This window comes from Euprymna scolopes, chromosome 32 (genome assembly GCF_053919585.1).
Source record: "Euprymna scolopes isolate OS-2025 chromosome 32, ASM5391958v1, whole genome shotgun sequence".
NCBI classification, from domain to species: domain Eukaryota; kingdom Metazoa; phylum Mollusca; class Cephalopoda; order Sepiida; family Sepiolidae; genus Euprymna; species Euprymna scolopes.
This window is the reverse complement of record NC_136513.1, coordinates 84,203,690-84,231,091: the sequence shown is the minus strand read 5'-3', so window position 1 is coordinate 84,231,091 and position 27,402 is coordinate 84,203,690. Positions and strand designations below refer to the sequence as shown.

The following is a 27,402-nucleotide window of genomic DNA, read 5'->3' as shown; positions in this document are numbered from 1 at the left end:
CAAGGCAGGAAACAAAAACGATAAAATCCAATACAAAACAACCAAACCAAACACTACAAACTAGCGATTGAAGATACAAAGAGCTTAAAGAATAAAAACCTTCTATAAAATAACTGGATGCAACATGAATACTATTTCCAAAATAACTGGATTCGGCATTAAATAACATGAAAAGGGTTGATATGCCGTAAAACAAGATAACCAAACCAAACCTTATGCTACAGGTAGTTAATTTGTATTTTAGTTATCTAAATTATTTGGAACTGGTGGGATCCGTGGAAATTCCATGGAATCTACTATTATTAAGTTGTCCCTAAAGTTTGTAAACATTTGCAAAAAATTTAAATTTTACTCGACAAGTACAAAAAAAAAAAAATCATCTTCCAAATAACGACCACCATTTTCCAAGACTTTCTGCCATCAATCTGCAAACTTTCAGCTCTGGTCAAAGTATCATTCAATCGACTTTGAATCAAAGGATTCTTGACACACTTCTTTGACTTCATCAAACGAGTCGAATAGACAACCCTTCAGAAAGTATCGCATTGAACAGAAAAGGCCATAATCTGATGGAGCGCAATAAGGACTGTACAACTTCAACGCTATCCATCTCTTCAAACTTTTCTTTGGTCTTTCTGGCGGTGTATGGCTTAGCATTGTCCTGTTGCATCAAAACGCGCTGGAAGTTGATAAAAGCCGGGTACTTTTGCTTCAACTTTTCATAGACTCTCACTCCAGTTGCTTACAGTAATGTTCAGCACTGATGGTACGACCATTTGGAACTAATTCGAAATGCATGGTTCCTTCAAAGTGCCATCAAATGCACAACGTGACTTTCATGCTGAATCGATCTTGTTTTGTAACCGTTGGTGTCTCTTACCCTTTCTGAATCCATCACTTGTCTCGATTGTGCTGGACCAGATTGACCCATTTCTCATCTGATGTCACAATGTGCTTCCAAAAACGCTTGTCCAATGGATTGCTGAGCAATTGACGGGAAATTTCAACTCGTCTGTTGGCTTGTGCTTTGGTGAGTCCGTGCAGATCTTGTCACAGTGTTTTCTGAACAAAATCAAGTTGCTTCAAGTGTCGGTGAATTGTCAATTTGCCAACTTCAAGCTCATCAGCCAATTGTTGAGTGCTCGATGAAGACGCAATGTCCAAGCTGATTTGCAAGTCTCCATCATCCAACTTTAAGGACCATTCCGAATGAGGCTTATATTCAAAACTCATGTCGCTAGAATCGAAACACTTGTACCACTTTGAGATCGCCGCATATGCAATTGTCCCTTCACCTTCGGCAGCACAAATCCCTTCTGTGGCTTTCCTAGTTAAAAAGCCTCACTTAGCAGTAACGAATAAAAACACGCAGCTCAATTTTATCAATTGCGATCTGGAATAGAAAGCTGAAAATCACTATAACAATATAAATGCAAAAAAAAAAAAAAAAATTAAAACCTGCATAAAAATTCAATTCTTCGCAAGTGTTTACAAACTTTTGGGACAACCTAATATATATTTGTCTGAATGCATGTGTGAGTTCGTTCACTATGGACTCGAAAACGACTGGGCTGATTTTTAGGAAATTTCACACAAAGGTACTTTATGTGCCTGGTAGTGTTCTTAGATAGTTTTTTTATCAGAATGTCTTTGATAAGTATTAATAATCAAAATAATTCGATAAAAAAAGGAACAGGTAATTTTAACCGAAGTTAACACCTTACACACTACACAGGTTGACATCACGAATGCATTTGAGAAGTTTTATTACCACACAAGCTGAAAGGCGCAACATATACAATCAACAAGAGGTTCTTTGATATGACAAGGGCACGTTCGAAACAATCATTTTGAACGTGCCCTTTAAAGCACAATTGAACCATGATACTTGACTTTTTCATTTTAAACTTAAATTCAAGCCATTATCACCACACAAGTAGTAATGCCAAGCATACAAAATCAACAGTATGTTCTTTGCTATGATAAGGGTGCATTCAAAATGAATGTTTCTGTTTAGAGCACAATTGAAACATAATACTTGACTTTTGCATTTACAACTTTAATGCAAGCCATTATATATAAAAATAATCTTATAAAATTAACAATAGGTTCTCTACAGTGCAATGTAGACTACAATATATTGTGGACTAAGTCACTGCAAGAGGCATGTGAAGTGGTAGTGAACTACTACTATGATGCTGCTATGGTATGCTTCCTTTATTTCTCTTTCTCCCTACTCTTCTACTTTTCCCTTCCTTTCTTCTCTCAACGTCACCAGAGGTTTCAGCCAATCGGAATAGAGGACTGTCTTGGAAGGAGATACAAAGAAGAAATCTGTCTCAGACATGCGGAAACGATAGAAGCATCAACACGTGACGGACCAGTTTCCCTGGGTAAAGACTTTTATCAAAGAAATGTACCATCCTCTTTGTACCCTATATCTTGGAAACCTTTATAAAACATCATCAATCCTAAAGTCTCATCACACTTAATTATAACCGATGTTTTCTTTTCCACAACCGTTCTTTTTCAGCACTCTAGTTCTCTCTCTAATGTCAGAGGTGCCCCAAAAAGGGGGCCGACTGAAATGGTGACTCTTTTTCAAACGTCGTTAAAATTTATGGTAACCGCCATAAAGCTTTCTCCTGGTGCATTGCGCTGCGTCCATAATCAGAGCAAACAATCAATCGATTTGATTGAAAAATGGGCTATTACATCGATTTCGATGACAATAAAAATGTGGAAGTGAAACATTCGTTGATTATCATTCAATCCCGGGCAACGTTGGGTCTTCCTGCAAGTTATTAGATAAAGCAAAATCATCTCTTATATCATCAGATTCAGTGTGACCCTGACCTAATTATCGTAAAGGAAAAAAAAAACATTAATTATTTCCTCGGGAATCCAGTTAGTGCGTGGGAACGGGGTAAAAAATTACATTTTTTTTTCTTCTTCTTGTTTATAGTGGGTTCAAAAACGTTGAAACTAGGTCAGCTCGTCAGAACCAAGTTGTCAAAAATGGAAAGAGAGATAGACGAGGGGGTGGGGGTTAAAACGAAAACAAAGTTTTTAAAGAATATTCTGTTCTTATTTAAAATCAAGCGCTTCTATATTATCCAAACGAAAAAATACTTTTTTTATTTTTTTTTTTTTACATAGGAGTCACCACTTATCAAGGCCCAGAGGCCACTCGCGGATAAGGGTTAAAGAGTGTACAGTAGTCAATGGGACAATATCGTAGTAATCGTTAGTAGTGGGAATTTGGTAAATTGGATGACTTAAGGGGAACGGCTCATCAAGAACTTGTTTACATTGGACTTGAAGACGACCATATTGAAGTCAGCCGGAAAACAGGCAAATAGAAAAGAGTTTCACACGTTCGCAGTTCTAAGAAAGAAACTTTGCTCATGGAATCTACGTTTAGGTTTAGGTATGGATAAAAAGTAGGAGAAATCGTTGATAGTGTTTTTTAACTAGATGAGTGTTTCTCGTGAAAGTTTGGCAGGGAGGAACCATAGATTGGAGCTCAGACGAGCATTTGGCTTGAAAATAACGATAAAGCAGAGACAGGCAAAGTGGGAAAGAGGTTGCAGGCTACGAATTCTATTTTGAACTCTGTCAATGCAGGGTAAGGTCTTTCTTGCAGACCCTGCCCAGTTGTGGCAAGAGCACTTGGACGTACCTAGCTCTTATATAGTTAGAGAATTGCATCAGCAGTGAAATTATCTTCTGGATTGATAGAAGGATCTCATCATTTTTCCAGCGACCTTGGCAATGGATTTGATGTACGCGTTTCATTTCAGATCAGGAGTAAAAGTCAATCCCAGAAGCTTGTCAAAACATGGAGCCTCCCCGAGGCAAGAGTCATTCATTTCAATTGATGCCAGATGGGGATAATTTAAAGTGAAACAAATGGTACCTATGTAATTATAAGTAATTGTAAGGTTTCAAATAGTGTCATATCCAAAAATTATGAAAAACGATGAGGTAGAAAAATAATTATTAATGAAAAAAGAAATTTGTGAAGGGAAATGAAGTCTAGATTACACCTACTAAAAAAAAAGGTGATAAGTTGGAAGGGGAGATAATTTAGTTCTGTGGGTTACCCTTTCTTTTTTTCTTTTTTTTTTACATGGGGATCACCACTTATCAAGGCCCAAAGGCCACTCAGGGATAAGGGTTATTGCGTGTACAGTAATCAATGAGATAGTATTGTAGTAATCATTAGTATTGGAGATTTGATAGTGTCTTACTTAAGGGGGAGGTTTGTCAGGAGTTTGTTTATGTTGGACTTGAAGACACCAAGTTGTAGTCAGGTGGGAAACAGGCAAGTGGCAGAAAGTTCCACTGACGTGCAGTTCTAATAAAGAAGGTTTGCTCATGGAATCTACGTTTGGATTTAGGCACAGATAAAGAGTGGAGAAATTATTGACAGTAGTTTCAGCCAGACGAGTGTTTCTTGTGAAAGATTGGTGAGGGGGGATGAGAGATTGGAGCTCAGACGAGCACCTGCCATGGAAATAACGATAAAACAAAGACAGGCTCGCAACGTCTCTTCTGTGGGAGAGAGGTTGCAGGGAAGAGAAAAGGGCATCCCCCACTAAATCACGAAGTCTATTTTGTACTCTGTTAAGGCAGGATAGGCTGTTTTTAGCAACTCCTACTCAGATGTGGCAGCAGTACTCCATCATGGACATACTTGGCTTTTATACAGATAGAGAATTGCATCAGTAGTGAGATATCTTCTGAAGCAGTAGAAGGATCCCACCATTTTCACAGCATCCTTGGCAACAGACCTGATGTACGTGTTCCATTTCCGATCAGTAAAGGTGAAACCCAGAAGCTTGTCAGAACATGGAGCCTCCCCAAGACGAGAGCCATCCATTTCAACTGATGCCAGATTGGGATCAGAGCATTGATGATGTAATGATAGAAGCTTGGTTTTAGATGCATTAAAAGTGACCAGCCACCTCTTCTCCCACTGTACCACGCGCTCAAGATCAGAGGAGAGAGAATTAGAGAGAACTTTGTCATTTATGGCCTTTGGTGTGTTGCTATAGATGGTCGTGTCATCAGCATAGATGTCAATGAATGATTTAAGTATGTGTTTTGGGAGATCATTGATGTAGATCAGGAAGAGAGTTGGGCCCAGGATTGACCACTGAGGGACTCCAGCATTAATACTGTGGGCTTCTGATTTCTGCCCATCAACCACTACTCTTACGAACCTATCGGAGAGAAATGATTTAATGATTGAGAAAACATTTCCAGTGATACTGTAGCTGGAAATCTTGTGAAGTAGGCCCTTATGCCATACCTTATCGAAGGCCTTTGATATGTCAAGAGCAATTGCCCTGGAAAGGAAACCTTTGTCAAGAGATTCGCTAATCCTATGAAATATTACCGTTAGCACATCTGCTGTAGATCTTGCAGAGCGGAAACCATATTGCATATCACTAAGAAGGTTGTTTCTGTTGAGGTGGTTTACTACTACTTTATTTAATATGAATTCCAACAACTTACTCATGACACACAGGAGACTTATTGGTCAGTACTGAGACGGAGATAACTTTTCACCTGAATTCATAAATACAGGGCATACTGATGAGGTTTTCCAGGGTGTTGGAAAGCACTTCTCCTTAAGGCAATGCCTAAACAGTTTTGTAAGTATGGGAGCAAGTTCTGGTTGGAGCTTTTTCAGCACTATAACTGGAATGCTGTCAGGGTCAATTGCTTTACTGGAATCAAGGTTTTTGATTAGCTTGGCGACCTCATGCACAGATATTTGTATGTTGCATAGCGTGTTGTCTGTTATAGGGGGAAATATGGGGAGTTGATGGCAAATGTCGCATAGAGTAGAATTAACTGCAAAGTTCTTGGCAAATAGTCTGGCCTTGTCTGATGCTGACGAGATGACCTCAAGTCCATTGATGATGGTTGGGATAGAATGCACACTTCTGTTCAGGATCCTGTTTGCTATTTGCCAAAACTGGTGGGAACCAAGCCGCTGCTCAGCTACTTTGAATTTAACGGACTGAGCATATAGCTCTCTTGCATTTTTTATTACTCTTTTACAGTGGTTGCTGGCATTCCTGAAAGCAGCTTTAGTCTCAGTACATCTATTACGTTGGTAGCTATGGAAAAAGTGATTTCTGTGCGCGATGGCAGCAGCACATTCTGGGGAGAACCATGGCTGGCTGTTAGGTTTTTGTTGGAATTTTTTTGATGGTATGAATCTGTCTATACCTACAATTAACCATTCGGTCAAGTCTGATACTATGGAGGACACGTCACACATAGCTCAGGGGAAGTTGTGAGGAAAAGGTCTAGAAGGCTTGTATACTGACCGGTAGTATCGGGCACATGGTTCGTTCGTGAACAATCTGAGTGAGGTCATAGGCAATGGCAAAGTCATGACAGAACCTCCCCTCGTTATCTGTTTTATTTGAGTGGGTCAGCCATTCCACATTATGGACATTGAAGTCACCGCAAATGTGAATGTTAGCCGAAGGATGAGCAGACAGGATGTGGTCAATTTTCTCAGATATGCTCTTAAAGATAGTAACCCCACTGTTATGGGGGCGATAGAGGGCAAATATAAATGCAGTGGTGTAAGCTAGTGCAACCCGGAAGAGGTGATAAGCGTAATTCAAAATTTATTTCACGTATAAACTTTATCGAAAACAGGTTTTCATTAATAATTATTTTTCTACCTAATCATTTCCTGTAATGTTTTGATAGGTTACTATTTGCGACTTGACAATTACATTTGTTTTACTTAAAATTCCAAATTTTTTAGTTTGTTTGTATAATATAGAAGCGCCGAAATTCTTTTGATGTATGTGTCCGTCACGAAACAAAAATATCATATTCTAAAAATCATGTAAATAGACCAAGTGAGTTTTTATTTTTATTATTATTATTATTATTATAATATATATATATCCATAAAAGTGAACGTGTCTGTGTGTGTGTCTGTGTACATTTCCCTACGCAATAACTCTGTCAATTTTTAGTCTACAGACTCGAAATTTGATATACAGGGTACTGAGATTTGGGAAAATCGATGTGATCGGTTTTGGGCCAGAAATTTGGCGATTAAGGGGTCAAAGTTCAACGATTTGACCGTAACTCTACCAAACTCCTCCGACAATTTTGGGTCTACGCACTTGAAATTTTAGATATAGGTTCCTTGGACATGGATCTAACTTAACTTGATTTGAGCCCAAAACAATAAATTTTAAGGGGTCAAAGTTAAAAAAAAATTGACCTCTGTGGTCTCTTCCAAATTACTCAGACAATTTCTGGTCTAAATATTTGAAATTTTACATAAAGGGTATTCAGAGATAGGGCAAGTTTTTTCATCAGTTTGGGTCGAAAATTTTTAGTTACCAATATATAAATGTATGTATGTATGTCTGTTTGCATGTCTGCCTTAAACTTTCAATAGAGGCGACAGATTTTACCAAGATCAGTATCTTTTTAAAATTCGACCTTTTATACGAAAAATATTGAAAAATTGGCTAAAAACATTAATATCTTCCCCTTCAACTAGGCACTTTTATACAGGGGGGAGGGTTACTTTTTTCACCGATATTGTTGAAAGTTATCCTCTCTTTTAGATTGTCTAGCCTTAATTTAAAAAAATGTCGCTTCCAGTTTGGCGGCGGTGGTGGTAACAGCATAAACGTTAGGTTTTACCTCGTTCTTTTCCTCCTTTGCGGTACGGGTTCGAGCCTGCCTTCCTACTACCACATTTTTTTTTTTTTTGCTCAACATACACATCCAAACACCCGGGCAACGCCGGGCTGAAATGCTAGTATATATATATAGTTAGTTATAAAATATATATGGCGATTAAGCTACACTGAATATTCTGCGTTTCATCGACTCTAGGACTCTTCAGGCTTATGCGCAAATTTTGTGGTTGGCTGTCGTGTTTATATAAGTGCATAATCATTGGCTGATAGGAAGGGCGCTGTGGATACTAGAAAGCTGATTGGCTAACTAAAATCTCAATAGAAGGTGCGTATATAAAAACGACAGACAACCACAAAATTCGCGCATAAGCCTGAAGAGTCCTAGAGTGGATGAAGCGCGGAATATTCAGTGTAGCTTAATCGCCATATATATTTTATAACTAACTAACTAGCTCTACATACGTACTGAGCACTTTTGAAGTAAATACTTAAAGTTTACGCATAAATTTATACTTTTGTATATTAATTTTATGTGAGTAAATGAAGTAGTTGTATATATGTATATATATAGGTCTGGACTAAACTGGACGAATAAAGATAGGGGAGCCTAGTTTGGAAAGCCGATTTATCGTAATTTTTTTTGTAGGTTTCTGATTACGTTTTGATTGTATTTGAAAGATTAAAGACTAAAGTTAATTTCCTAAACGAAAAAAATTTTTTACACATGAAAAAAAAGTTATGAAAAATGTTTTCACGGTGAGCTACCCAATTCAGCTAAATTTTGAAGTTAAATAAATTAATTGTAAAAATCCTTTAAAAGATAAATACTAGTTTCATGTGTCTATTTCAAAGACAATTAGTAAAGTCCTAAGACATTAAATTTAAAAAAAAAGCACCTTGTTTGTACAAAAAATAGCTTAATTAGCCCACAGAAGAGCCTGTCTTTGTTTTATCATTATTTCCATGGCAGGTGCTCGTCTGAGCTCCAGTCTCTGGTCCCCCCTTGCCAATCTTTTATGAAAAACACTCGTCTAGCTGAATCCACTGTCAAAAACTTTCCCCACTCTTTATCTATGCCTAAATCAAAACGTAGATGCCATGAACAAAGCTTCTTTCTTAGAACTGCACGCTTGTGGAACTTTGTTCCGTCTGCCTGCTTCCCACCTGACTACAACCTGGATGTCTTCAAGTCCAACGTTAACAAATTCCTGATGAACCGCCCCCTTAAGTAGAAACTTTATTAAATCTCCACACTAACGTACTGTACTTACAATAACCCTTATCCCTGAGTGGCTTCCGGGCCTTGATAAGTGGTGACCACCTTGTAAAAAAAAAAACAAAAAGCTGAGGATTCTGCTCTTCACAAAATCGCAACAAACAGAAGTTTTGTAAACACGGATTATACAGAAGCCCAAAATTTCAGCCAGTCGAAATGCTGTGTGAAAATGACGTCATGTAATTAAAAGTAGCTAGGGGGTGCTAGTTTTTCTTCCCCCCCCCCCCCCCGACGTGAATCCGTTTTTATATTATTTTTTTTTTTAATTATTGTTCAAGATTATATAAAAATTATGTTACACCAAAAGGAACCAAAAGTATCACATTCATGCAAGCAAGGAAAATATTAAAATCTTACATATAAAAATCGTGTGACACATGTAATTTTACAAAAAAAGTAGAAATATTTTTTGCCATTATAATTTGTGTGTGTGAAAATATTAAATAAGTAATGCTTAATTCAATGATAATATTATATCGATTCATTAATACGGACTTTAGGGTTTTTTTTTCGTAATGTTCCTGTAAAAATAAAATATTTTTATTGTCATATTTTACAATGCTTCATTTTCATAAAAAAAGCAAAAATAAATTCATTCATTTATTTTTTTTTTTTTTTTTACTACAGAAAACCATAACTTTAGTAAAGGTATTTTTTGTTTAAATAAAATAATACATTTTCACTAAGATTTAAAGAAAAATAATGGGTTCAATATTTTCCGTAATCATTATTTGATAAATACTGAAAATTTGATTAAAATTGGTTAATTTACTGATTTTTGGTGAATTTTTAAGTAAAGGGAGGGGTCAAAATCTTTATATATATATATATATATATATATATATATATATATATATATATATATATATATATATATATATATATATATAATCAATAGTAAATTGTATCTATTGGAAAGCTGATTTTGATCTCAATCGCTCAAATTGGTTTGTCTCCTCCATTTATTAAACATGTCGGATCAAAACATAACGTCTCGCTTCGTCATAAAATTTTATTTTCTTGATCAATTTATGATTTTTGAAATATAACATTTTCGTCCCTGACTTATTCTACAGTAAAGTTTTTTTTTGTTTTTTGTTTTTTTTTTTAAAGATTTAGTGCTTGTTAAGATAGTCGACAGATCGATTTTTATGTCGTTTTAAGCAAAAAACAATGTTATGTACTTAATGATCATGTCGAAAATAGTAATATATCCCAAAATTACGAAAATTCATCGAGTAGAGAAGTAATTTTTATGGAAAATTGGGTAAAATTGTATTTTTCTTAGATGTTGTGTTAGCCTTAGACTTTTTATTTTACTATAATAATAGTTGTTCTACTTGGTGGATTTTCATAATTTTTGGATATATCACTATTTGCGACATGATAATTAAGTATGTAATATTGCTTTTGCTTAAAAGGACATTTTTATTTTATTTTTTTTTAAATCGATCTGTCGACTCTAGCATAATAGGCACCAAAGATTTTTTTTTTTTGTATTTTTGTTTTGAAAATAGGTTTACTTCTAAATCAAAACCGATCCATTTTTTTTAATGCTCTAAGCAATGCTGGTCTATTTAAAACGAAATCCTCCCTCCCCTCGTCTAAAAATACTACTGATGAGATGAAGACGGAAAAAATCATGTCACATTTTTAGCACCAGTAAATACACTGAGGTCATGAGTTTTTCTCGACCAAGACTACTGAACCAGTGACCTTTTCGGAAAAATTCTTGGTGAACTTTGTTCCATGTGACTCGTGATTCCAACATTCAGTCACCTATATATATCCATTGCTAATGAAGGTTTATTCAAAACTATACTATTTGCACTTTCTTACAATTCAGAAGTGAAGTGTAGTACCTGTTCTGTTATGATACATCTTCCCAGGCATTACCTCCTCTTTTGGGAATGGGCTTGTGTAGCAGATGTTAATTTACCATGATACCAACATCCCAAGATAGCAAAACTATGCAACCAGATGAAGCGTATATTTGCTTTCTTGTATTATTATTTCTCTCATCAGTTTGTTTGAGCTGGGGATGGAGCATCCTACCGGATGCCAAATATTCACCTGCTAACTCCGATATTGCAACCGAGAGATCTTTTTAAGATTCTGACCGTCCGTTTTAGTGGAATTGTTTTGATCTCTCTTGCACTTGGTTCACTAGGTATATTTGCCAAGTAGTTTTTGAAATTCTTTTTTGTGAGTCCAGTTGCTCTTATAATTACTGGAATGATAGAAATCTTCCTAAGATTCCAGTTTCTTTTCATGTACAGGAGACCTTGGTTTTTTATCTTTTACCTTGTGTGCGAGTATATATATATAGTAAAACCCCGGGATATGTTTGTACTAGGATACGATTTTTTTCAGGTTACAATATGGAATACGGTATTTTTCCGGCCCCTTTTACGGTATTTGCCCCTCCTTATAATGTTATTTGATTATATACATATGTATTATATACTATGCCGTATTTAGTTACTAATTTTTAATGCCGTATCTCAGGGTTATACGCTCTTAGTGAGTTAGGAGAATAGAGTAAATTCAATTCTATAAGAAGAGACTTATCGAGATAAAATAAAGCTCAACAAAGTTCATTGTATATATATATATATATATATATATATATATATATATATATATATATATATATATATATATAGGAAAACAATGAGAGTGGAAAATGAAGCCACAAAAACTATATATTGGTGAATATAGAATGGCTCATTTATTTAATAAAGGTATACAAACATTTAGTTGGGAGATAGAGGGGACTATTTATATAGGATTTGTTTTACAATCCACAGAGGTACGAGAAAATGGTCAAAAAACAAATATATAACAAACTAGCAGGGAGATCCGACGTTGCCCGGGATTGAATGATGATCAACAAATTTTCCACACACACCCATATTGTGATTGTCATCGAAATCAGTGAAATCACCCATTTTTTTTCAATCAAATCGATTGAGTGCCTGCTCTTGTTAGGGACTCTTCGCAGTGCACCGAAATGGGATCTTCACATGCCTCTCACAGTGACTTAGTCCACAATACATTGTAGTCTACATTGCACTGTAGAGAACCTACTGTCGATTTTATAAAATTATTTTTATATATAATGGCTTGAATTAAAGTTTAAAACGCTAAAGTCAAGTATCTAAGTATCTTTGTTCAGTTGTGCACTAAACAGAAACATTCCTTTTTGAACGCGCCCCTTTCATATCAAAGAAACTACTGTTGGTTTTATATGTTGGGCCTTTCTGCTTATGTGGTAATAAAACTTCTCAAATGCACTTGTCATATTAGGCTGTGTAAGGTGTGAACTTTGGTCAAAATCGCCTGTTGCTTCTTTTGTCAGATTATTTCAATTATCAATACTTATCAAAAACACTCCGGCACAAGACGTATTGAAGAACACTACCAGGCACATAATGTACATTTATGTGAAATTTCATAAAATCGACCCAGTCGTTTTCAAGTTCATATGGAATGAACTCACAGACACAATTCCTTTTATATAATAGTAGAGGATATATATATATATATATATATATATATATATATATATATATATATATATATACTAGCAGTTTAGCCCGGCTTTGCTCTGCCCTATGTACTGTTCATAACTTGCGCTACGTGTTAATACACTTTATGTAAGATTTCAAATGTTTAGACCAAAATTTATCTGAGTAATTTTTTTTTTTTTTAATTTCTCAATTTTGACCCTTTAAAATTTATTATTTTGGTCTCAAATCAAAATAAAACGTTTTAACTATGTCCAAGTTACCTACATCTAAAATTTCAAGTGTTTAGACCCAAAATTAACGGAGAAATTTGATAGAATCTGCGAAGGTCAACTCTTTCAACTTTGACCTTTTGGCAGCCAAACTTTCGCCTCAAAACTGATTAAAATGCTTGCCGCATGCCTGAATACCCGTTATGTATAAATTTCAAATGTTTAGACCCAAAATTGGCTGAGTAGTTTGCTAGACACCGCAAAGGTCAAATCTTTGAAACTTTGACCCCTTGGCAGCTCAAAATTTTGACCCAACTCGATTAAAAAGCTTACCCTATCTTTGAATACCCTTTATGTAAAATTTCAAATGCTTAGACCAGAAATTGGCTGAGTAATTTGGTAGAGACTGCAGACGTCAAATTTTTTAAAACTTTGACCCTAATTTTGATCCCTTTGAGGCTCAAATTAAAAAGTTTGATCCATGTCCAAGTAACCCAAATTTAAAATTTCAAGTGTTTAGACCCAAAATTAGTGGTGGAGTTTGGTAAAGCTTTCGAAGGTCAAATCGTTGAACTTTGACCCCTTGACTGCCAAATTTCTAGCTGAAAACCGATTAAAAAGATTATCCCAAATCTCAATGTTCCTTATGGCAAATTTCGAGTCTGTAGACCGAAAATTGACAGTTATTTGGTAGGGAAATGTACACACACACACACACACACACACACACTTTTTATATATATATATATATATATATATATATATATATATATATATATATATATATATATATATATATATATATATATATATATATAAATATAGGGCGTCGGGATGAATTACTTGATGTACCTGTGATGTGTTCTGTCACTCCTATTGGCTATTTTATTTTTAATTTCATTGAAAAATTATTGAACTGGAACATATGTAATGATAAGTATATTGTATGTAATAATTATTACTAGCGAGACCTGTGGAAATTCCATAGGGGACTGACTCATCAATGTGTAATATATTGATGTTGGCATTCTGTAGATGTTCAGCGTAAATGGAGATGCTCTGATATTGTTGTAGCTTTTTTGTAAAAACTGCACAAGTATTTATCTAAGCTAGCAGGGACGCCCAGCATAGCACAATCGTAAAGTATGCTTTAATGTGATATTTTAATTCTTGCAGATTTTCTGTATATATTATTATAGAGTTAATGTTCTATTGATTTTTATATATTATAAAGTTGCGATTTCAAAAATAAAAAAAATATATATATCCATATAACTTGGGTGCATTATCTTGAATCAAAACCAAAACTTATGAAAAAAATGTGTGTGTGTGTATATATATATATATATATATATATATATATATATATATATATATATATATATATATATATATATATATACATACATAATTTGAGTTCCTTCAGTTATAACCGAAACCAAAACTTATGAAGAATTCTTGATAAAATTATTTATTTAAAAAAAAAAATATAATTTCGATTCCATCAGCCATGATCGAAACCAAAACTTGTGAAGAATAATTTGTAAAATTATTCATTACAAGAAATGGAAGACCATAACAATTAAACGATAGTCACTCGGATGTAAGCGTTACACACAAGATAGATAACACACACGCTATCCTATTAATATATGCATGTTTAATGTAGTAGCATTTAATGTACTGATAAACATGTTTATTATAATAAAAGATGTACTTAGTTTAAAAATAATATATATATTTATAATAATAAAAGATATACTTAGTTTAAAAATAATATATATATTTATTATGATAAAAGATATACTTAGTTTAAAAATAATATATATATTTATTATGATAAAAGATATAATTAGTTTAAAAATAATATATATATATATTTATTATAATAAAAGATATACTTAGGTTAAAAATAATATATATATTTATCATAATAAAATATATACTTAGTTTAAAAATAATATATATATACTTAGTTTAAAAATAATATATATATATTATTATAATAAAAGATATACTTAGTTTAAAAATAATAAATATATTTATTATGGTAAAAGATATACTTAGTTTAAAAATAATATATATATATATATATATTTATTATAATAAAAGATATAATTAGTTTAAAAATAATATATATATATTTATTATAATAAAAGATATACTTAGGTTAAAAATAATATATATATTTATCATAATAAAATATATACTTAGTTTAAAAATAATATATATATACTTAGTTTAAAAATAATATATATATATATTATTATAATAAAAGATATACTTAGTTTAAAAATAATATATATATATATAGTATAAGATATACTTAGTTTAATAATAATATATATTTAATATAATAAAATATATACTTAGTTTAATAATAATATATATTTAATATAATAAAAGATATGCTTAGTTTAATAATAATAATATATTTAATATAATAAAAGATATGCTTAGTTTAATAATAATAATATATTTAATATAATAAAAGATATATTTAGTTTAATAATAATAATATATTTAATATAATAAAAGATATGCTTAGTTTAATAATAATAATATATTTAATATAATAAAAGATATATTTAGTTTAATAATAATAATATATTTAATATAATAAAAGATATATTTAGTTTAATAATAATAATATATTTAATATAATAAAAGATATGCTTAGTTTAATAATAATAATATATTTAATATAATAAAAGATATATTTAGTGTAATAATAATAATATATTTAATATAATAAAAGATATGCTTAGTTTAATAATAATAATATATTTAATATAATAAAAGATATATTTAGTGTAATAATAATAATATATTTAATATAATAAAAGATATGCTTAGTTTAATAATAATAATATATTTAATATAATAAAAGATATGCTTAGTTTAATAATAATAATATATTTAATATAATAAAATATATACTTAGTGTAATAATAATAATATATTTAATATAATAAAAGATATGCTTAGTTTAATAATAATAATATATTTAATATAATAAAAGATATATTTAGTTTAATAATAATAATATATTTAATATAATAAAAGATATATTTAGTTTAATAATAATAATAATATATTTAATATAATAAAAGATATGCTTAGTTTAATAATAATAATATATTTAATATAATAAAATATATACTTAGTTTAATAATAATAATAATATATTTAATATAATAAAAGATATGCTTAGTTTAATAATAATATATTTAATATAATAAAAGATATGCTTAGTTTAATAATAATAATATATTTAATATAATAAAAGATATGCTTAGTTTAATAATAATAATATATTTAATATAATAAAATATATACTTAGTTTAATAATAATAATATATTTAATATAATAAAAGATATGCTTAGTGTAATAATAATAATATATTTAATATAATAAAAGATATGCTTAGTTTAATAATAATAATATATTTAATATAATAAAAGATATATTTAGTGTAATAATAATAATATATTTAATATAATAAAAGATATGCTTAGTTTAATAATAATAATATATTTAATATAATAAAAGATATATTTAGTTTAATAATAATAATATATTTAATATAATAAAAGATATATTTAGTTTAATAATAATAATATATTTAATATAATAAAAGATATATTTAGTTTAATAATAATAATATATTTAATATAATAAAAGATATGCTTAGTTTAATAATAATAATATAGTTAATATAATAAAAGATATGCTTAGTTTAATAATAATAATATATTTAATATAATAAAAGATATATTTAGTGTAATAATAATAATATATTTAATATAATAAAAGATATATTTAGTTTAATAATAATAATATATTTAATATAATAAAAGATATATTTAGTTTAATAATAATAATATATTTAATATAATAAAAGATATATTTAGTTTAATAATAATAATATATTTAATATAATAAAAGATATGCTTAGTTTAATAATAATAATATATTTAATATAATAAAAGATATGCTTAGTTTAATAATAATAATATATTTAATATAATAAAAGATATATTTAGTTTAATAATAATAATATATTTAATATAATAAAAGATATATTTAGTTTAATAATAATAATATATTTAATATAATAAAAGATATGCTTAGTTTAATAATAATAATATATTTAATATAATAAAAGATATGCTTAGTTTAATAATAATAATATATTTAATATAATAAAAGATATATTTAGTTTAATAATAATAATATATTTAATATAATAAAAGATATATTTAGTTTAATAATAATAATATATTTAATATAATAAAAGATATATTTAGTTTAATAATAATAATATATTTAATATAATAAAAGATATGCTTAGTTTAATAATAATAATATATTTAATATAATAAAAGATATGCTTAGTTTAATAATAATAACATATTTAATATAATAAAAGATATATTTAGTGTAATAATAATAATATATTTAATATAATAAAACATATATTTAGTTTAATAATAATAATATATTTAATATAATAAAAGATATATTTAGTGTAATAATAATAATATATTTAATATAATAAAAGATATATTTAGTTTAATAATAATAATATATTTAATATAATAAAAGATATATTTAGTTTAATAATAATAATATATTTAATATAATAAAATATATGCTTAGTTTAATAATAATAATATATTTAATATAATAAAAGATATATTTAGTTTAATAATAATAATATATTTAATATAATAAAAGATATATTTAGTGTAATAATAATAATATATTTAATATAATAAAAGATATGCTTAGTTTAATAATAATAATATATTTAATATAATAAAAGATATATTTAGTGTAATAATAATAATATATTTAATATAATAAAAGATATGCTTAGTTTAATAATAATAATATATTTAATATAATAAAAGATATGCTTAGTTTAATAATAATAATATATTTAATATAATAAAAGATATGCTTAGTTTAATAATAATAATATATTTAATATAATAAAAGATATATTTAGTGTAATAATAGATATATGTAACCTTATAATTTACATGAGACGTGATGTTTATGGGTTTAGCATACAAAATCAGAGTTCAGTTTTTTCACTAATATTATTGGAAAACATAGAAATTTTACTTGGCCTTTGGGACAAGATCAAAGTGTAGTATCTGTTCTTCAGATGCTGCACTTCAATTTCTTGTTCTCTGTCAGTGGAGGAGAAAACCTTCACGACTGAGACAATTTTTATTTTTGTTCCTTTTCTCCACATTAAAAAACGACCCTGGTGTCTAACTCTGTCCCGTGGGGAGGCATTGTAAATAGGAATATTATTGGAAAACATTAATCCATGTATTCTTCCTTTCGTTATGTGTTCAACAGTAGGGTAAACTAGACTCTCAGGCTTTATTTATAAACTATTTAGTCTAGGAAAACTCACAGATAGCACCATTCCTATATTTACTTGACCCCCTCCCACCATGGTTGGTTGTTGCCGCATTCACCCTGGATCAGTTCGGCCGGCTCCATCCAACAAATTCACTGCATCCTGTATAACGCTTGACCAGGCGCAGCGGTCAGAAGCTGTTTCCACTATAAGCATAAGGCATTCGTGGCTCCACCAGTGGAGTCCAAGAATCATTTCAATATCCTGTTTCACCGTTCTGAGCCAGGTCTTGAGTTGGCCACCACAGCGTTTTTTCCAGTCTGGTGGTTGGGCTGAGTCGATGGTTTCACAAATGAGGTCACCTGGGCTTCAGCAGAACACGGCCAAACCTACAAAGGCGTCTGTCAATGAGAGATTGTTGAAGGGAGCGTATCTTGCAGCGTGCCCGGACCGTGTTGTTAGAGATAAATTGTTGCCAGCGGACACGTAGGATGTGACATAGGCAGTGATGGTCAAATACTTCCAGCTTGTGAAGGTTACTTGTACGCAAAGCCCCCTCCCTATGAGGGCAGGGTTTTTTTTTGTTTTTTTTTCATGGAAATCGCTTCACGCAAGAAACTTTAAAAAACACTACTACTACTACTAGGTCAACATCTAGTCAAGAATAAGTGTCATATGGATAGATTCTGATCCAGAATACAGCAATTTTCCCCCTTTGTCAGAACCGGCACTCATGGAATGTGAGGACTGAAGGACAAAATAAAGGTAGTGAGAGTTAATTTACAACATAATTACATTGAAACACTGGTTCTCATTAGATCACCAAAGTTAAGTAATGTTGAGCCCGGTCAGTACCAGACGGGTGACCAATTTGGTAATACCAGGTACTGTAGGGAGACGTCGACACCTGCTTGCATCGTCATCTCCCCTAACGGGAATATACATGCGACTGGGGACCGCTTGTGAATTTCATACTCCCATGGAACTTCCTTCTTTGGAGGAAGCCGGTTAAACCCGCCTTAGGGTTAGTGCCTCAGTTTCATTTCATTCATTCAGTGAGAGTTACGAGTCTGCTGAAAGTAAACCCAGGGTCCACTTTCTAGTCTTCGTAAGGTCGGTTTTTTAAGTGTGTGGGCGTGGGAGTACAATTCTCCAAAAAGAGGGTCATTCTGGATTGGAGCAAAAATTGAAATTGCCTCAGTCTCAAAGGATTTCTCGAGGACAGAAAAATGTGTTGTATCAGAACAGATACAACACTTTACTCTTCGGGGTTTTTTTTGCTACAAGTAAAGTATCCGATCTCTAATTGTAGATACTACACTTTGCTCCTAGCCAAAATGCCAAAGAGTTTCCGATTGTCGTGGATTTTTCTAAAACCAGTGCCAGTTCAAGAAAAGTACAGTTGTGTAATATTATGAACTCCTTGTGCCTTACAGAGCATGTCCATTGTCTCTTCAGATTAAATACAAAGTCTGGGAAGGTTTGTTCGAGAACAAACCAAGAAGTGGTGGTTACACACGTGTAGTAGCAAGGTTATTATTTACAACTACTGTTGTCTGGCAGTTCCATGTAGAAAGCAGTTGGTTTCGATTGTTACTACTGCTGGAAACCAGGTTGCTGTTGCTGCTGCTGCTGCCGAGTAGATTAACACGAAGAAGGCAGTGACCGACAAGTTTGATCCTTGTTGATGCGGTTTGTTGCTCTCATTAAGCAAGCTGGACCTTAAAATTAATTTCAGGCTCTATTTTTAGTCAGAGGAGGAGAAATCCTTAAAGATAAAGGTAATTTGTGTTTGTTTGTTCCAATTCAAGGAGTTGATTTTCTTCTTTTTTTTTTTTTTTTTTTTTTTAGTTCGGAATGGAGTCGTGGAGGGGGGTATATTCCTACAATAGATAGGATTAGCGAATGAGAAAAAAAAAAAACTCATGACCACAACAGTGTATTTGTCAAGTAAACTGGGACACCATCAGGATGAAAAAAAAAAAAATGCACGCTTCTATATTATACAACCGAACAAAGATATTGAATTTCAAGTTAAACAAATGGTACCTATGTAATTGTCAGATCTCAAATAGTAACATATCCAAAAATTATGAAAAACAATAAGGTAGAAAAATAATTATTCATGAGAAAAAGACATTTGTATATATTACATTTACTAAAAAAGTTAACAGGGGAGATAATTAAGTTCTGTTGTTTACATCACGTGATAAACGTAATTTAAAATGTCGGACAAAGTTTATTCCTCATCAACTTTATCGGAAACAGTTTTTTCATTAATATTTATTTTTCTGCCTTATCGTTTTCTATAATTTTTGGATATGTTACTATTTGCTATGTAACAATTACGTAGGAATTATTTGTTTTACTTAAAATTTAATGTTTTTTTTTTCGTTTGTATAATATAGAAGTACCCCCCCCCCCCAAAAAAAAAAGATGCCAATGAAACTTTGATTTTTATTTCTAATAATGTGTTTTCAAATAGTGCCGGGCATTTCAAATAGTGCCGGGCAGCATTTCAAAGTTAATATTAAACGATGTTAAGAGTTTGAAGCATGAACACTTTTACCGAAATCGTTGGATTCGACATTAAATAACTCAAATTGGATGCTTTGCCCTCAGGTCAGGATCAAAGTGTAGTATCTGTACTGATGCTGTACAGCACTTTTTTCTCTTCATTTTTTTGGTCTGTGTAAGTGGAAAAGAAGTCCTTCATGACTGATACATTTTTTAAAAAATTGTTACTAACCAGAGTTCCCCTTTTTGGGGAGCTGTCCCCCCTACACTCACACTCACACACATACACACATTAAAAACCGACCTTGTGTCTAACTCTTCCCTCCTAGGGAGGTAAGTAAATAAAAAAAATTAAAAAAAAGAATCGGATTGACATGCCACAAAAACAAAAAAGTCAGAGTAATCCCCCTATGTTGATCCCCACCCCCTCCACTCTTGTCCATTCGTCCGTCTGCACTTTTCTCAATAAGTACGCCTTGGAATTTTTTTAAAACTTTGCACAAACATTAAACATGATATGAGTAAAAAAGTAACAGAACGGATTTTTCAGGAAATCTCCGATTGTCTCCCTAGGGGTGCCTTTCGGGTTAAAATGGCTAATATTGACACTGTTGTGCTTATTTAAAAAAAATGATGCTTTGGATTTTTATAAAACTTTCTGAAAAGTTGTAACTAACTGATTTCTATTAAAGTTTGTTTGTCTATACTTCACGGTAACTCTTGGGTGTGCCCCAGAGGCTCTTTTAGGGCTAATAAAAACACTCCGTTTTTGGGACTATTTTACAATATGTTGAACTTACGTCATTCTTTAATGCCTCGTTCACTATGCACTCACCAGGGACCGTGCATGCTTCACTTGTTTCTAAAAAGAAGCTATCATCTGTTGACTTTGAAATGATTTTTTTCTTTTTTTTTAAATCCATAAACAATTGATTATTTAAGTTGAGTATATTTATATTGTTGGAGTATGTTTATATAATTATTTTCTCCACGTGACGAAATTTTAGAAAAAAAAACAAAAAAACAAAAAAAAACTTAACTACATGTTCTATTTCCTACAGAATTATATTCTGTGTCAGCTGTATTTAGTCAATAATTTGAGTTTGATTTCGTTTTTAAAAACAGATTATGGAAGTAGGGTACATAATACCAGTGTTAGTACTTACATAGTATCGTTAGATTGGGTTAGTGTTAAGGAGAGTTGGAGATATTATGTTTCTGAATTTTTGAGATAAGGATTAATTATTTGGATTATTTAGATTATTGTTCTCATGTTGAGTGTTACTGGTACATTTCGATTAATATAAGTTATCAAAGTCTGGAATCTTTCTCCTTCCACAAGGATTCATGGCGTAATAGATAAAATATTTGGTAAAATTTAGTAGTGACATTCTTCCGGAGGTTGAATGTTTAATCTTCAGTGCAGACAATATTGAAGAATATAATAGCGAATTATTTTATGGCTAACTAGCCTTGGTGTCTGGTATTGCCTGAGTGTTTGGAGGTGTGTGTTGAGAAAAAAAAAAAAAAAAATAGAAAAATTGTTAGTATGCAGGCAGGCTCGAACCCGTACAACGAAGGAGAAAATGAAAAAAAAAAAGTGATGTGTTTGCTGTTGCGCCCATCGCCAAACCGGAAGTGACATAGGTTAAGGCTGGACAATCGAAAAAAGGGGATTACTTTTGAAAATATCGGCAAAAAAAGCGACCCCTTCCCGTAGAAAAGGGCCCAGTAGCGGGTGAAGGAATTAATGCTTTTGTTAATTTTTCGATATTTGTCATCCAAAGGGTCAAGCTTCAAAATGATACTGATCTCGTGAAAATCCGTTGCCTCTATCGAAAGTTTTAGGCAGACATACAAAGATACATACATACATACATTTAAATAGATAAGTGAGATCTATATCATAGTTGGAACGGGAGCATGCTATCCCTGAGGATTGAATAAAGGGGTTTGTATTACTGTACACATAGATTCGAAAAAGTTGTCAAAAAACAAATATATAACAAATAAATGTTATCAAAGGCAAGATAAGTTACTTTTCTACCAAACTGGATATATTTTTTGTGTTTTTACTCAATGTAACATGTTTATTCAGCTCGAAAACCATACAGTGTTTACCGATGTATTGGAACATTCAAGATGGCGTCTTATTCTCTCTTTAACACGGTAAGTGTGGGAAAAGATGTTATAAATAAAAAGCCGGATAAAATACTGTTAAAAACTCGCTCAATATATGTTACCGTGACATAGGTTGACATATATTCGGCGGGTTTTTAATAGTATTTTGTATAGTTTTTTTATTTATAACACCTTTTTCCATACTTACGGTGTTAAAGAGGGTGTAAGACGCTATCTTGAATTTTCGAATACATCGGTAAACACTGTATGTTTTTCGAGCTGAATAAATATGTTACATTGAATAAAAACACAAAAAATATATCCAGTTTGGCAGAAAAGTAACTTATCTTGCCTTTGATAACATTTATTTGTTATATATTTGTTTTTTGACAACTTTTTCGAATCTATGTGTACAGTAATACAAACCCGAATAAAGGGTTACATTCGAAATTCTGTGCAGATTCCAGAGTTCGAGAAGATGCACCTTAAGAAGGTTGGAAGTTACATCGGTCGAAACGTGCATCTCAAGATGAGAACACTAGTCTGAATAAGCCAAACAATCTAAGATACCTACAATATTATAGGTTGCGGAAAATAAATGTGACCTGTTGGCTTCCTATTTACTTGACTCCCCATGAGTAGAGTTAGACACAACGTCGATTTTTAATGTGCGTGAAACTCCAGCTTCCCAACAAGGTGCACCTGGCTTAGGACAAAAATAAGAATCGCCTCAGTTTAGGAGGACTTCTCGTTTACTGATCAAAGACAGAATAGATGGAATGTAGTATTAAAACAGACACTACAGTTTGATCTTAGTCAAAAGGTCAAGGATTGTTGGGTCGCAGATTGAGTTTAGGTTAGATTTTTTTAATAAAGAAAAAGTGAGTTTCTAAAGCCAGTTAAAATAGAAAAGACCAAATCCTCTCTCTCTCTCTCTCTCTCTCTCTCTCTCTCTCTAGATTCAATAGTATGACTGCTTATGGTGATATTTCCTTTTGCTTATAATGGACTATTTCAGTCTTGTTTTCTTTCTTTTCTTTATTACTTTCGACTGTTAATAGATTAAGCTATAGACATATAAAATTGGGAGGGGGGACGTTAAACAATATATGGGAGAGGTGGTGGTGAGGGTAAAAGTGATAGAAAGTTAATCAGAGATGAGTCGGATACCATAATACTTAGTTCGTTACACCTTATCATAATAAAGGTCCATACGAAATTTAAGCCAGGTCGACTCAGTTATCTACAAGAAAAAGTGGAACAGACAAAGAGAACTATAGGTATGACACTAATAAAGGCGGAATTTTCAACCCCCATAACAAATAACAGTAAAAACTTGTAAAATAAAATTAATTCATTGTAATTTTTGCAGTATTCTCAAGAAGACAAAATCTACAAAAATATATTTTTTTTTACTCTCCATAAAACCAGTGAATTTTTCATAAAATTTCCTAAAAAGCTAAAAATGGGACCGCATGTTATTTCTACATATTTTAATATAAAACAATGAAAACGGTGCAAGTTTTTAAATTCTCACAAAAATTAAATAATTGATCAATTTCGTTAATTTTTTTTAGACTTATATATAAAAAAAGTTGAACTATATATAAACTGAAATAAAATAATATACAAAAATAAAAAAAAACTTATATTCCCCCCTCCTCCCACAAGCGATTTTATCAGAATTGTTTTTAATTTTTTTACATATTAAAATATACTGGAATGATGAAATGATTTTGGGTCACAAATGTTGCCAATCTGTACGATTTTTCTGGATTTTTCAGCAAAAAAAATATCTTAAAATTATTTAATGTATTAAAATTATTTAATATATTAAAATTATTTAACTTATGAATAAACAGACAATCTTACTGTTAATTCAAAAAAAAATTTTTTAATCGATGCCGTTTTTGAATAGTGAATAATTTTAAAATTCAAAATGGCGGCCGATTCTCTCTTTAACACGGTAAGTTTGGAAAAAGGTGTAATAAATAATAAACTAGACAAAATACTGTTAGAAATTCGCTCAATATATGTTACCGTGACATAACTTGACATATATTCGGTGGTTTTTAATAGTATTTTGTCTAGTTTATTATTTATAACACCTTTTCCTGAACTTACCGTGTTAACGCGAGAATCGGCCGCCATCTTGAATTTTCCAATACATCGGTAAACACTACATGTTTTTCGAGCTGAATAAACATGTTAAATTGAATAAAAATACGAAAATTATATCCAGTTTGGTAGAAAAGTAACTTATCTTGCCTTTGATAACATTTATTTGTTATATATTTGTTTTGTTTTTTTTGACAACTTTTTCGAATCTGTGTACAGTAATACAAACCCACTGAAACAATCATGATTTAAGAATTAATTAAATTTGTTTGTGCTTTGCATGTTTTACAATCTGTTAATATTAAATAAAAATGTGACTTTTAGTTTTTAATTCCATACAAAAATTTTGTATGTAAAATAAGTTTCCAATAAAGTTAATTTAAGGATTTAGTTAAGATTTAAAAAAAAAGCTTAGTTTTAGGAATTAAAAATTGATATTCCCCAGAATAACGAGGAATTTAACAAAAATAATAGTCCGTGTTCACCGTTATGCCAACTGAAGACGCCTCAACAATTTCTTAAAAAATGACGACTCTTATAGGATTTCGGTTATGCTGAAAACAAATATCGCAGGGAAAATTAGTGCAGACAAAAAGTTTTCACGATATATATAACTGTATTTTATTATGTAATTTCTAGTAGTTTTATTTGGCCGCCATCTTTGTTGTTTTAATAAAATGGTATGTTGAGCATGTGCGCGCACGCGGCAGTGAGCAGACGATCTGTGTAGTTAACTCAACGCGATTCTGAAAGCCGTTCTTAACATGGGGAGGTGGGGGTGTTTATTTCGAAAGCTGTTCTTAACATGGGGAGGTGGGTGTGTGCATTTATTCCGAAAGCCGTTCTTAACATGGGGAGGGGAGGGATGTTTATTCCGAAAGTCGTTCTTAACATGGGGAGGTGAAGGTGTTTATTTTGAAAGAAATGACGTTGAATAAACGTTTGCAACTCGTAGACTTAACTATACACATCGCATACTCACTATCCCATTTCATTGAAAAAAAGATGGCGGCCAATTCAAACTGCTAGAAATTACGATGCATAATACAGGTATTTATATCTCGAAAACTATTTGTCGGCGCTAATTTTCACTGCGATATTTGTGTTCAGCATAGCTGAAACCCAAAATAGTTGTCGATTTATCGAAAAATTTAGAGGCGTCTTCAGTTGACGTAACGTTGAACTTTGACCAAAATAATTTAAATATTTTTTTCGGGCTACAAATTACGATAATAAAAATTAATAATAAAAGAAATTCTGTCAGTTAACGGGTGCCACATTCAACCGGAAGTTAATTGTTTTAGGTGTTATCTGCTTAAAATATGAATTTTTCTCGATATTCATATCTATATGTCCTTTTCATAATATTTCAAACGAAAGGTAAGACTTTTACTTTTCTATTTCATTTGGATAATGATTGAACAAACACTTTAAAAGGATGTAATATATATATATATATATATATATATATATATATATATATATATTTGTGCTAAGTTTTTTCGTGTTTTATAATACCTGTTTTGTATAATTGCGACGCCATTGTTGGTTGGTTGGTTGTTTTTGTTTTACGGCATATCAACCCATTTTGGGTTATTGCCGAATTCAAAGATTTTGAAGAAAAATCTTTTTAATAGAATATATTTGTTGCTTTCACGTCGGTTTCTATTTAACCCATAGTTGGGACCCTAACAGGTACTACCACTCCGGGTCAGAGTGGACCTGGGAGCAATGGTAATTAAAGGGTGGCTCCACACTCCCCAAAGCTCACAAGCTGGGGCCCTCACCACTGGATATAGTTTAAGGTCATATCCAGGACCCCCATTAAGGGACTTTTACCCCCCTCTGCAGGGGGGCAGTCGGCGTATTCTAATGCCCCACCGACAGGGTCGACGCCATTGTTAATTTTTCATTTTTTTTAAATGTTTTAGTTTTTTAGTGACGTTCAAATCAAATCTCGTCCGTTTTATTCGGTGTAAAATCAAGAATGTTTATATGCGATTTGAACCCTGATCCTTCCTCTTCAATATAAAGTATAAATTACGGTGAATTAATTTCAATTTACAAGTTTTAATTGTATTTTTTGTTATGGGTGTCAACAATTAGTATCATACCAAGAGAAATGCAATGTAGATGGTAAAAAATGTCTTGTATAAACAAATGTTGATTGTCAGCTTTACTGTGATAATGGAACAATTCAGTCCGTCGATGACTAAAATTTGTGTGTTTTTTTTGTGTTTTTTTTTTATATAAAGAGGGGGTAGTGTCAATAAATGTGTTACCAAAATGTTTATTTGGTCATTCGGTTTATTTGTAAGGTGATACTAAATGATAGGTTGATATCTATGTCACCTTTTCTTCTTTTTTCTTTTTTTGTTTCTTTTGTTTCTTGATAAAAGGTTAAAGATCGGTTAACACATTTTCACGTGTGTTCGATTTGATTTTCTTGTTCATAATCGAAGGCAAACTCTGCTAGAGATATCAGTATACACAGAAACAGTAAACACCTGGCTTGAATATAATTTGAAAATGGCAAGTACTTCTTTC

The 27,402-nt window shown here is 31.4% G+C and overlaps 1 protein-coding gene across 2 annotated transcripts in view; it reads left to right on the top strand.

The window, feature by feature from the left end:
- Positions 1-27,402, top strand: part of LOC145256458 (equilibrative nucleoside transporter 3-like) — a 104,553-nt gene that overhangs the window by 13,697 nt on the left and 63,454 nt on the right. Inside the window, exon 1 of one of the 2 annotated variants that reach the window (XM_080115387.1) lies at positions 19,711-19,880. The exons of the other annotated variant lie outside the window; for it this stretch is intronic. The gene's annotated coding sequence lies outside the window, so the exon portion shown is untranslated. Of the gene's footprint in view, positions 1-19,710; positions 19,881-27,402 lie in introns of those variants that run through there. 2 annotated transcript variants of the gene reach the window in all.